Below are 12,607 nucleotides of genomic sequence, written 5' to 3'. Positions count from 1 at the left end.
AACCTACAACAAGCAGGAAAAAATATACTAATACAACTACTCTTGCACAGAACCTGATTCCTCCTGGGCAATACCTTACGGCATTACTTCGGGAAGACATTTTTGTATGTGCACAGCACACACACACACACACACACACTTATCCAACTACTTAGAAGTTTGTTCTTTCAGTAGCGGGTTACAGCACCCATCATCGACACACTACCAGCTTTGACCTTCCACGCAACGTGGCAATTTCTGTATGGTAGTCTGGGCGGCACACGTCAGACTGTCTAATATACTGAGCCCTTCGGTTCCCTTGTGCCATTTAGTATCACTTCCTCGTTGAGCTTCCGACTTGATCGCGAACTACTCGGTCTAGTCCCCGACGATGGATCTAGCCTACTCCGACGCAGACTTCCCCAGCGAGAGAAGCTCTCTAGAAACTGAGCCATTCAGCTAGCTGCCGAGGTCAGTTCGGCGATTTTGGTGGAGTAGGGCGTCTGGTTCACTGGTGCCCCGATAACCCGCGACTGGTGGTGTCTCGTCGCGGTTTACTCAGTCTAGTCCCTAGCGGTGAATCTAGCTTACGCTGACGGAGAGTTCCCTGGCGAAAGAAGCTCTCCCAATATCGATTCTTCTTTGGTTTTCGCTATATTTCTATCGAAACAACCGGTGGGATACCGTGGTCGGTCTGGCGATTCCGGATGGAGCGTGGCGTACGATTCGCTGGCGACGACCCATACGCGGTGCTCTGTTGCAGTCTACTCGACTAGTCCTCGGCGGTGGATCTAGCTTATTTCTGCGGAGAGTTCCCTGGTGGTGATCGCTCTCTTGAAACCGTTGCTCGATATTCATCACGCCGTTTCCGCTGTAAGACGGTCATGATCTACATCATAACTTTGTTGACTGCGTTCCACGTCTTTACGTCGCTTATCATTCTGTAAGCTACATTATGCGGGTTGATGTCCGGTCCACCTGTTTTAAGTAGTTTCCTGCACGTCGCTTCAAATCTCGGACATTCGAAGACCACATGCTCCAGTGTCTCTTCGACGTTCTCACACTCCGGGCACATTGGTGACGTTGCGTACCCGAACCGATTAAGATACTTCCTGAAGCAGCCGTGGCCCGACAGGAGCGGTTTCAGATAGAAGCTCATCAGAGATGAGCCGGCCACTTTCCTTTCGTCGTATTGTACCATTCCAGCTGCCACGTCATCTTCGAATCGATTCTCATCATTTTCCTCATGTTTCTGGCGTTTCATTGATTGTAGCACTTGATATTCTCCGCTAGGGTGATGCAGATGGGGATCATCTCGGTGATAACGCATACTGCCTCCGAAGATATTATTCTGTACGCAAACGCAACTCGTACGACCACCAGCCGGAACATCCTGTACGGCTTTTCGCGGTGCCGCTTGGTTTTCAGCGCCGCACCCCAGGCAGGAACCCCATATCGCAGTATCGATGACAAAACACTAGATAACAGACCGACTTTTCGTAGGTGTAATCAACGTGGTTGTTAAAGCTCAACCGGTCGTCGATTATCACTCCCAATTTTCATGCGCCTATATGAGGCAGGATGGCCCGGTGACTTCCCTGACTTTGACAGCAACACCAGCTTCTGTACCTTCCACATTTCCGCAGTAGAGTCCTGAAAATGTCCGGATATGTCAGGATCGTAGCTTTCAGCGCCACGTTTGGTATTCCATCCAGACCGGAGGGCTTTCTTTGATTTCAGTCGCATCGGCGCTTCTTTAAGCTCGTCGTTATTCGCTTGCCACTCGGCTGTATTTGCTCCTTCTTCTTCGCCGTACGCTTTCAATGACCAGGTAGTTGGATTGTGCTTCGAGAAGAGACCCTCAACGATTATCTTTAGCTTATCCGGGCATATTCCAGCTGGTGTCGACGGGCCCTCATCTTCGTCATGACGACTCAGTACGCGTCCCCCAGGGATTGGCGTCTACTTCTCAGCACAACTACTTATGGCAAACTGGTTTGCTAAGCTTGATCTCCCGTTTCAAAGCGTCCCTAGCTCCTTGAAACGTCGTTTATGCACCTCTCTCTCTCTCTCTCTCTCTCTCTCTCTCTCTCTCTCTCCGATCTTGCTTACTGAGGCCGCCTTCTGGCTTTAAGACAAGCAGCGTGTAGCATACTGAGCTACTCATTTAACCGCAGTAAGCTGCACGCCGTCTACTGCATGGCTCCACAAGTCGTCACAGCCCTTCTCGTTAGATCAGCCGCATCAATATAGGGTGAAGTGCCTATTTTCACCATACTAAGGAGGACGCCTCACTGAATCATTAATTACTCGGCCTACAAACAATGGAATGCGTACAAACTGGCATCAACAGCTTTGCTTCGTTGTTAAGTACCAAGATAATAACATACATGCGCTGAAAACAGTGAAATTCTTGTGTTTGAGCGCAACGAAAACACGAATCGAGTGCCCCTATTGTTGCGCTACCATTTGACTCAATGCGTTAAACAAAGATGGCAGACACTGCTCTAACCAACGGCTTCAAATGGGTAGCGTGATAATAGAAACATAGCGATAATGGGCTCATCACCCTACTTGATTCCGCTGTTCGCCGAAGTGACTCAACAAAGAGGTTTTTGTTAATGACTTTCGTCTTCCACTTTAGCTTGACGGTGGTCCTTCTTCGTGCTACAGCAGGGTTCCATTGGTCAGCTCTCGATATATACTGAAAATGTGGTGCTATCTTATGACAAACGTCATTTTGGGGTAAGCTGAGATAGATATGCCATATCACTGGTCTAAAAAATCTCTACAAGGTGGCGTTTTCAGAGTTTTGACATTCTGCTTGGATACTAAGATATTACGAGAAAAGCGCTGAGAATTTTTTAATTTTTTGCTTCAAATGACTGTGTCAAGTTATCTTGATGTATAAGATGTTTTTATGTGTAAAACTATCTGAAAAACACAATGGCAAAATCATTTTAAAAACAAAAATACACGAATTGTGAGAAAATGCAGTTTTAGTTTTAAACTGGAAATATAGCATATTTGGCAACACTGTAACCAAAAATAACATTTTTCTAGATTCCCTGACTCATTTCCTTCGAAATGCATTTCACCGATAGTTTATAGATAAAATGAAGCCAAAGATATGAATAAAAGTTAATAAATGATGATTTTACTGTATTGACAGCTGATCATATCGATATTTTAAAATGGCCCACATAGTTATACCTTTAGTTATGCTAGCATGGTTTCGTTAGTGTTTTAACGGGTTGTTGTTCAAATGGTCACACATGTATTATAAACTTATTTGTACGAACATGGATATCTGTTCTCTGTGCTTGTATCATCACATCTGAATAAAAATCTAAATTCAAATTGAAAGTGTACTTAGCACTTTTTCGCACAATTGCCAATTTCGACACACAAACGCTGTGCAGCGTCCGTTGTCCGCCCACACGGAAATTTGAATCTGTCACTGAAACCACAAGATTTTTCCCGATACACCAAGCTTTTCCGAATCATTCCCAGTGCAAAAGACTCAAACTGAAATGTGAACAGAAAGCAAACATCTCGGTGCCTCAGCTGCTGTTCGGATATAAGGTGATGAGTCTATTTGTGTGGCTCGATTTCATTTTCCCCTATCACGAGTGTATATTTTAAATTTTCCAAGCTAGTATTGTAATTATGTTTTATCGTGTGGACAACATAAAGCAGGTAATGCAACTTGATGTGTACTACAAATTGATTGAATATAATGTGATGTGATAATCAAAATAGTGTTACCCTTTCTAATATGTTCGAAATAGTCGTATCACTCTACATATCTGCATGATGTACCAAAAAAAAACCCAGTTTATTTCGTCGAGTGACTGAAAAAACCAAGAATTGAATCCTCTAGGTATTTACTATTTTAATTGGAATTTTATTCCACTTACTTAAACAGCTTCGAGCTTGTGGTAGCGCGAGTCCATGATGTGGAGAACTAAGCTCGTATCGTACAGCGATGGAACTATTGTTGTGATTCTCTTTGTGGAATGATCTGAAATATATGTACAAACAGCGTTCATCGTAGTAATTCTGGAATATGACAGAGGACCTTACCCTGTAACAACAAAAACATGCAGCTGCGGGCACAATGAGTTCCAATTATGACTTTTTCGACGAATTATTTAAATTTAAATTTTCCAACCGAGCGGGAAGGTTTCCACTCCAGCTACACGACATGCATGTTCTTTTTAAAAGCGAAATTAAGGCTGTGAGCCATTTGGCGATTTTTTTACTTTTCGTCAAAATTTGACAGCTCGAAAGTTATTTTCTCCCGAATGGTAAAATTTAACCGAGAGAGCGAACCATTTCATACGTTGACATTTGGATAGTTGTGTAGAATTGACAGCTGCGATGACCACAAGTTGGTACAGGTGTGAACAGTTGTCGATATTTTAAAATTAGTTTTTTTCTTATTACATTAAGTATGACAGTCATAACCACAAAACGTAAACATTCACATCATGAAATAAAAACAAATCTTTTATCCCTTTATTTTGATTTGGAAAATATTGACAACCTCAATCAGGTACAAAAAAGGTTTCCACCTTTTTATTCTGCATCATGGGCAACATTTAAACTATCTAGCTGTCAAATTTGTATATGTTTGCTTGCTTTCGCCACACCGTTTCTTCGCTTGGATGCGTTATAGCTGTTATCGCTGGGAAAACGGCTGACATCTGCGTGTAAAGGGCAAATTTCGCGCCTCGCTAGAAAGGTTTTAACAGCTACTCCAGTCCGACCAAACTCTGGTACCTCTTGACCACCTCAGATGCGTCGTCGCGAGGATGATCCTGGTCCGAGTAATATTCTTGTTGGCGGTCGAAAGCTAGTCGATAATAGCAACATTATTACGGTTACACTTCCCGCGCCGTTGGTCTGACTGTATCTTTCCCGCTTTCATCAAAGTTGGAGTTCACCCAAAGTATAGCTCTTAGCCTGGACACATGGCCGCAAGGCATGCTGTTCAGTGAACTTGAGGACAGCCGTACCCAGAACATTTGGAACCCGCCGACTGATTTTCCTCCGCCTCCTCCAGGTCGCATACTGGGACGCATCGCAGTTGGTACTATGGAAGCCCTCGATACCCCCACCACAGTCGAGCAGTTGCAGCCAGCGATCATTAGTCGTCCCGGTCCTGTGTGTGGAATAGGTGAAAGGGTCTTCCAACCCGCCATAAATGGTAAGTATACATCTGATTCGAACACTTCAAGCGCTGATGAATTCTTTGCTTCCAATATTTTGTCTTAGGTTCCGACATCTTGTGATCAGATGCCAATCACTTCTCTCTCCGACGCTGATCGTCGTATTCTGGGGCGCAATGCAGTTGATTCGAGATACTTCGAATCCCTCACCACAGTCGACCAAGCGACCGCGAACTATAGTGTTCGTGGGATTGACGAAAGGACAGGCTCGCTCTCTGCTGAATCTAATCCATCCTCCAACATCGAGGTTTACTACCAGAATGTTGTTACCTTAAATTCATCAACGGACTGCTATTTGCTCGCGACCACGGGCTGCTGTTACGACGTTATAGTCTTGACCAAGACGTGGCTCGACAGCCGTACTCTGTCTCTCCAGGTGTTTGGTTCAACATTCGATGTCTACCGCTGTGAAGGCAACGCCCTCAACAGCCACAAGACATCAGGTGGTGGTGTGCTTATCGCCGTTCACCATGGTATAAAAACCGAGTGATCAACGATGGCCGGTGGGCGAGCTCCGAGCAAGCGTGAATATCAGTGAAACTTGCCAATCGCAATCTGTTTCTGTGTGTCGTGTATTCTTCAACTGACAGAATCCATGATTTTGGCCAGATCCATGTACATCTTTCATCACCTCGATAGCCTGACTAAAACTGTTATACTGTGTGACTTTAACTCACCTGGACTGACGTAGTACAAGGCAAGTAATGGATTTCTACGATTGAATATCGAAAGTTTTGTGCTTATGAATAATGCCAGTTGTGTTATGGGCAAATATGGCAGCGAAACTCTTCGGCAAATTAATAATGTCACCAACGAGAGTGGACTTACATTGGACCTCTGTTTGTAAGTGCCCGGGACTACGCTCCGTACTGCCGCACTGCCTTGATTCCTTTAGTCCAGCATGTGCGTCATTTCCCCCCTTTAGATCTCGTATTCACTGGTAACCTAGGAGTGGATTTTTAGGACGTCTCAAGCTATATTCACTTAATGGAGCACGGCACTGTCCCGCGCAGCCGAGTAATTATTAAAAATAATTCCCGGGTCTCAGCAAACAATTCGAGCTTTACTGTTCAAATCTCGTCAAATGCTGAGTTTCAACAGAGAAAATTAAATGTGTATCGTCTACGATTCTAAAAAACGCTGATTACGACAGCATCGTTAGCACGCTGTTGGATATAAACTGGGACAAATATTTTAACAATGACGACGCGGACGAAGCAGCGACAACGTTTTCGAATATTCTTAACTACCTAATCGACTGCCATGTGCCAAAACGAACAATTAGTACCGATCAACACCCACCCTGGCAATCAACCGTCCTTAGACGATTCAAAACTACCAAACGAGTTGCATTTAAAAGATTATCATAAACATAAAACACTTACGTTGCGAAACCACTACTTCAACTGAAATCTAATACCAAGTCGTTCTGGAAGTATGTATGTTGTTTAATGGAGCACCGAGGGAATTTGCCAACTGTTCTCCGATACATTTTCAGTTTTTTTTTCCAACGAGCGCCTTCCATCACAACGAATCGCTGCCGCCGCCAATTTAACAATTTCACTAGGACGAATCACCAATCGAATTTATGTCAATAATGTTGCAATTCTTGCAGTGAATTCCAAACTGAAAACATCTAGTTCCCCGGACCCGGGTGTCGTTCCCTCGATTTTTATCAAAAATTGCATCTGCGGGCTTCTTGAACCATTTCGGCAAGTCTTCGTGCTATCTGTCACTACTTGAACATTTTCTTCCTGCTGGAAAGCAGCGCACATGTTTCTAGTTCATAAAAAAGGAAACAATTCGAAAATTGATAATTATCGGGGAAACTCGTGTTTAAGTGCCGTATCAAAACTATTCGAGCTGGTTGCTTTGGACCCAATTTTCTTTCACTGCAAACACTACATTGCAGACGACCAACATGGTTTTATGCCTAAACGACTGACAACGACTAACTTGCTCTCGTTCACAATATATGTACTCGATGGATTCGCTGACGAATTGCAAAATGATGCTATTTATATGGATAAATCTGTGGCATACGACAAAATCAATGATGATATCGCAATAGCGAAGCTGAACAAACTCGGTATTGATGAACAACTCCTGCGCTGGTTTCGTGGCTACCTCGATGGAAGGCAACTTCAAATCAGCATTAAGGACTGTCTATCTGCGCCATTTGCTATATCCGGAATCACACAAGGAAGCTATCTTGATCCAGTAATATTCCTCCTCTACTTTAATGACGTCAATATAGCATTACAAGGAGTCCGCCTTTCTTTCGTCGACGATATGAGGATTTTTCAGCAAATACGGGATAAAACCGATGCCGAGTTTCTTCAGAGGCAACTGGTGAGCTTTAGTATGTGGTGTGATCTAAACAGTATGGTTTTAAGGCCGAGTAAATGCTCATTCGTTACGTTCACGCGGAAACGCTATCCGACTCAGTTTAACTACCATTTCTTCAACTCGATATCAGGGATTCGGCACTAACGTACACTGATAATATAATTTCGCAAATATAATGAATTTGATGCACGAATTCATTCGTCGTTTTCTGCAACGAAGTATTTTCGTGCATTTTAAATAGTAGGTTTCGTTCATTTCATGAACAAAAATGGCCAATTGGTGAACGAAAGCTTTCGTAAATTTTACATCTTTAGTATACATTGCAGGAATGTTATTGTTTATAACGACATTCTTTTTCGTGAATGAAACGAAATGCTTTGTTTATTTTAATAAACGTTTTAGTATACTACGAACGATTGCGTTGGTTGCACGAATTCATTTCGTTCATTGTAGAAAAGTTTTCGTATTTATTAGCATATTTTTTTTCGATCGAAGTAGGCATCGACCAAAGGTGGACATAAATATTTTCTCACGTCACATTTTTGCTCTGCGAACAGGAACAAATACGTTAAGAGGTCGGATATTTATTGTTATACAAATCGTATTTGTCGTGATTTCTGAAAAATAGATCGGTTGGAGTGTGTGGTGAAGAAAGGAACCAATCCGGTTGATAGACTGGATGCACTGAATTCACCGGGAGTGGTGTAGTCGGCAGCAGAAACCGGATTCAGCTGAAAGTTATGCATGTCCTGCCATTGAAGTACCTTCAGAAGTGAAGAGCGGATTAACTTCCGATCCGATTAAGTCAAGGAACGCCACTTATACAATATAAGCAGAATGAGTTGCCACGGGTGGTTAGGAAGTGGCCCGAAGTTTGCAGATTGATGTGTTCAGCAACAGAGTATTTCAGCACGACTGGACGGACAAACTGGTGAGATCGTTTAAATTTTAATTAAGTCGTTGAATGGTACTTTTGGTCCTCCGGTTGTCGCGTCATTGTCTGCGTTTGGACCGCTTGAAGCTCTAGGGGAGGTTGTGTTCTCTTCGTTTTATTAGTTTTTTCTTGTTTTATTAATAATATAAAAATAATAATGTAACAGCTTCATTCTCGACAAATTTCTAATTGGGGCTTAGGGGCCGGATGTCGGAATTCACTTTCAGGGGAAGTTATGAAGGAACCGCCATTACCCAAGCATAGCAGTTAATGAAAGAGAAAACCTTTCTCTTTTGGTTGCTGTCAACGATTGTGTCGTGCGATTGGCGGTTCGTCCGGAATTGCACCCCGAAGTGAATTTTGACAGTTGAGCCCTAATCATAAACCTAATCATATGTTTGTCGAGAATTTTAAGATAAAACTGTAATGAGCGAGCAAAGGCGCTTTATCCTAGGCTCTTTAGCTCTGTCCCATCCCAAAGGACCAAAGGAGTGACATTAACTTTCTCAGCAAAGTCACTCCCAACGATTTATCATATCCCCTTCAAACGGAAACGGTTGGTACGGTTGTCCTCGTTTCTTCCTCCAAGATTCGAAATGATTCGTTAATTATTATTGTTAATTGAATAATTTGATTGCCGTTTAATTTTAAAACATCTTTAAGCAGAGTTGGGTTTAAAGATGTTTTAAAATTAAACACTAGGCCTGGCCGTTTTAATATTTGCGACATATGCTTATGATATTAATATTGACAAGAAAAACACTATAAAATAACTGTAGTGTTTTCCAGGATGCTTTTCAATGCTGGCTGTGTAAGGGTTAGAATAGAATAGTATAGAAATTATTAGCATATTATTTTTTTCATTCGATCCTTGGAATCGATGTTTGATAACACAAATTTTTATTAATTTAAAAAAATCGATCTGGCCAAATCGATTTTATTGTGGTATGAAGAAATGGCCGTTTGATGAACGAAATTTTTAGTAAATGTTACTTATTTAGTGTACATTGAACGAATGTTATCGTGGATAACGACATTATTTTTCGTGATGAAGCGAAATGTCTCGTTTATTTTAATAAACGTTTATGTATATTACGAACGATTTCGTTGGTCGCATGAATTCATTTCGTTCATCTTAGTAAAGTTTTCGTATTTATTAGAATATTATTTTTTGCAATCGATCTTTTAGGATCGATGTTTGACAACAACGATTTTTAAACTAAAGGGATCGATCTGGCAAAATCGATTTTATTTCAACCTGCTCACTTTCATAGAGGACTAGAAAGATTGTGGTGTGAAGTAATGGCCGCTTGATGAACGAATGTTTTCGTTATTTTTTAAATATTTAGTGTACATTGCACATTATTTTTGGGGAATGAAACGCTATGTTTCGTTTATTTTAATAAACGTTTTTGTATATAACGAACGATTTCGTTGGTTCGCATTTTAGGATCGATGTTTGACAGTAACGATTTTTTAAATTAAAGAGATCGATCTGGCAACATCGATTGTATTTCACCCTGCTCATCATTATTAAGGGCTAGACAGATTGTGGGGTAAAGAAATGGCCGCTAGATGAACGAAAGTTTTCGTAAATTTATTTAGTGTACACTGCACGAATGTTATAAAAACCCGAGCCTTGGTATCTAGCGGGGAAATTAAATAGATCAAATGTGTGTTGGGGTGATCAGCTGCCGTTGTGTGTGATTCCTCGCTTTGCAGGCAGGGTACGATCACCGTCGCCAGTGGGATAATCATATCTTCTTTCTGGGATGTCACCATACCCAGGGATAGCATAAGGGTTAGTGCATTGGGCCGGAGTCTCAAAGGTTGCGAGTTCGAGTCTCGCCTCTGGGTGGGGAATTTTTTTTCACATGATTGCTTAGCTTCACTCACCATTTCCGATCGTTATTCCCCGTTGGATACCACCAGTTCTAAATTAGGTATTGGCACTTAAGCCAAAAGACCAAAAAAAATGAATTATTAGTTTAAAAGTTTTCTATTTAATAGTATATTATTTTGACATTGCTCCGGCAGAGAAAAACTGAAACTTCTTCATACAAAACCAGTTCGAGATGGCTCAACTGGATCCGTACTACTCCGAATTATGGATCAACTGGAAGCGAAAGAGGTTCAGGAAATCTTCCGGAAACCGGATGACACGGATACGGTTACTAAATAGTCAGACCGAGATCATCGCTTTTGTGAAAGTGAATATGGTAACTTGTGTGTACATAGTGCAGGAAGGAATCGCTTAAATTTGTGAGAAATACTTTGCTTTTCGTTGAAAACTTTGTGGGCGCTAATCGCTAATCGGAATATCATTCAGATAAGTATAGTGTGTAGTCATACAGACTATTATTGTTCTGTGATTTTCGGATTTCATTTCGCTGCATCGGCTGGCTTTATACGTTTCCCAGCAGCGAGGTGACGCAGTGTTATATTTTTTTGTTTTGTCCCGCTTCTCCAGCTGTTGTTTAATTTGCCTATAATGAGTGGCCTGTGTGCAAAGTGTACGGGCACGGTGAGTCTCGCCGAAGGTCTTGTACTATGCCTTTTTTGCGGCGATAAATACCATCAAAAATGTTCCGGGTTAGAAATTTTAGAAAACTGGTGGGAGAATTTCGTTGACTTAAGTAAACTTAATGTAATTTCGGGCGATTTCAATATTGATTGGCTCAATGATCAAAAGTCGAATCAGTTGAAGCAGTTGGCAGAGTTTTTCAATTTCAAGCAAACGGTTAGTGAGTTTACAAGAATTTCCAGACACAGTAGAACATTGATAGATCACGTGTATTCCAATTTTGATGGGGTTCATTCGTATGTAGAGGCCGATTGTAAAATTTCAGACCATGAGACAATTTCAATTTTACTGGAGAATGAACCTAACCATGAAGAGGATAAAGTTAAAATCAAGTGCTGGAAAAGATATTCGAAACAAGCTATGTCTCAACTGGTTTCGAGAAGCATGGATTTTACGGAATTGAATGGATATTTGGATAACAAGGCAGCTGTTCTAACTAACGTGTTAAAAGAGTGTACAAATAGTTTAGTTTCTCAAAAGTTTGTTAATTCAAATAAATCGAACAACTGGTACTCTTTAGATCTTTTGCGTCTTAAACGTAAAAGGGATAAAAAGTACAAGAAATTTTGCAGAACTAATAGTGAACGTCTTTGGAATGGGTACACACACGCGCGAAATATTTATTCACGGGCCTTGAAGAAGACCAAATGTGAATATATTCAAAGGAAGATCGATCAACATCAAAACAACAGCAAAGAGTTATGGAAAATCCTAAAGAATTTAATTAAACCTAAACGTAGTTCCTCGCAGTCCATAACTTTTAACGGGATAGAAGAACAATCTGAACAAATAATAGCTGAAAAATTGAACAGTTATTTCGTTAACAGTGTCCAACTGATCAATCAAAGTATTGAGCTGGTCAGTGAACCTGTGGAAATAACACAGCCGATTAATACTAACTGTAGATTTGACGGATTTCACCCAATCACTTTTGAACAATTGAAAGATATTTGTTTTTCTTTGGGAAAATCGGCTGGTATCGATAATGTCAATGCAAAAGTGATACAGGATTGCTTTCATGTCATCGGACACGATCTGCTGGATCTTGTAAATGAATCGCTACAAACTGGGCACGTGCCGACAGTTTGGAAGGAGTCACTTGTGATTCCTATTCCCAAAGTTACTGGGACGGATAAAGCCGAAGAGTACCGCCCCATTAACATGTTGCACACATTAGAGAAAATTTTAGAACTTGTTGTTAAGGGCCAGCTGATGAGTTATTTGAATAATAATAATTTGCTAATTCCGGAGCAATCGGGATACCGAGAGGGACACTCTTGCGAAACCGCTTTGAATCTAGTGTTAGCAAAATGGAAAGAGAAAATCGAGGTTAAAGAAACTATATTTGCTGTATTTTTGGATCTGAAACGCGCTTTTGAGACAATTTCGAGACCTTTACTTTTGAAAACTTTAGAGCGATTTGGTATCGGAGGGATAGCACATAAGTGGTTTGAAAACTATCTATGTGATAGAACTCAGAAAACTAGTTTTAACGATTTTGTATCTAGTCCTCTCGACAATCCTCTT

Source organism: Topomyia yanbarensis, chromosome 2, assembly GCF_030247195.1.
Source record: "Topomyia yanbarensis strain Yona2022 chromosome 2, ASM3024719v1, whole genome shotgun sequence".
Lineage (NCBI taxonomy): Eukaryota > Metazoa > Arthropoda > Insecta > Diptera > Culicidae > Topomyia > Topomyia yanbarensis.
Note: the sequence above shows the minus strand (reverse complement) of the source record.